Source organism: Anas platyrhynchos, chromosome 1 (assembly GCF_047663525.1).
Source record: "Anas platyrhynchos isolate ZD024472 breed Pekin duck chromosome 1, IASCAAS_PekinDuck_T2T, whole genome shotgun sequence".
Taxonomy (NCBI): domain Eukaryota; kingdom Metazoa; phylum Chordata; class Aves; order Anseriformes; family Anatidae; genus Anas; species Anas platyrhynchos.
Genome location: NC_092587.1, coordinates 179,999,555 through 180,000,918, shown reverse-complemented (window position 1 = coordinate 180,000,918; position 1,364 = coordinate 179,999,555). Strand labels below are relative to the sequence as shown.

At 41.9% G+C, this 1,364-nt stretch overlaps 1 non-coding gene across 1 annotated transcript; it reads left to right on the top strand.

The window, feature by feature from the left end:
- The first annotated feature begins 718 nt into the window (after positions 1-718).
- LOC113842463 (U6 spliceosomal RNA) lies at positions 719-825 on the top strand. Its single transcript, XR_003494998.1, has one exon. It is a non-coding gene; the product is annotated as a U6 spliceosomal RNA (small nuclear RNA).
- Positions 826-1,364: the final 539 nt, after the last annotated feature.

The following is a 1,364-nucleotide window of genomic DNA, read 5'->3' as shown; positions in this document are numbered from 1 at the left end:
ATGAGATCCAGATGGCGTTGTGAAACAGATCAGATTAGACTGGATTAGGCCAAATATATATTCCAAGTTTTTACTGCCAATGAGCGAGAAGAAGTTTCCAAGAAGGCCTGCTGAGTTTTTAATTTAAACTGGCACTCCCTGCAACATAATCACATAACTTCAGTGACAGGCAGTCGAGAGAATGCATGCATATTCTGTGCATGGCTTCTCAAATGCAAGAAAAATAAAGCAGTTGTTTAATGGTGCAAGAGAAAAGCCATTTCCAACAATGTTCTGACCAGCAGCCCTTTTTGGTGTGCGCATTTCATGAGGGGAATGGAAGTTGCAAAAAAATGATCTCTTAATCCATTTTAGCTAATTCAATTTTCCATGCCTGAAATTCCTGAGAAAAGAAAGAGACTGAGATGCATCGTATTTCTTCATTAACTTTTGTAAGAAAAATATTGAAGCTCTTCTCCTACTCTATTGAAAAAGCTTTCCATGGAAACCAGATAATGAGGGTTAAAAAAGAAAGAAAAAAAAATAAGCAAAACAAAACAGAAACTCCAAGCTTCAGTCACAAGCCGTCCATTAAAATTTTATTCTGTTCAGATCCTAGCACTCATTTGGTCCTCATCCAAATGATGGCTGAGAGAGCACACTGAGCCACCTCCTTTTTTAATTCCATTTAGCGTCAGGAAAACCAGCAAGCCTTGTGCTTGTATGAAGGCTCAAACATGTGCTCGCTTCGGCAGCACATATACTAAAATTAGAACGATACAGAGAAGATTAGCATGGCCCCTGCGCAAGGATGACATGCAAATTCGTGAAGCGTTCCATATTTTTTACACTGGAACGGGCTGCCCAGGGAGGTGGTGGAGTCACCATCCCTGGAAGTCTTTAAAAGACGTTGAGATGTAGAGCTTAGGGATATGGTTTAGTGGGGACTGTTAGTGTTAGGTTAGAGGTTGGACTCGATGATCTTGAGGTCTCTTCCAACCTAGAGATTCTGTGATTCTGTGATTCTGTGATATGTACAGGGAAGCTATGCATACAGGAAAACCTTACAACTCCAAGGAAGAAGCAGAAGGCACATGAAACAAACTAGTTGTGAGAGCAGATAAATACTGCACTGTTTTTTGGTGGTCCCACAACAAACTTCCATGGGACCTATGCCTGGATTCAACCCCTCCAACTCAGACATGTAACTGAAGTGTCCCTTCACCTCTGGTGACCTCAGAGTCAACAGAGAAAGAGATTTCCTGCCCCACCCAGGATCTGCATTGCTCACAGAGGTCTCCCTCTTCCACCACTGTTAGCAGGGGAAGTTTGGAGCATTCAGGCTCCTCAATTAGAAACTTCCTTTAGTGTCCAAAATTAGATAG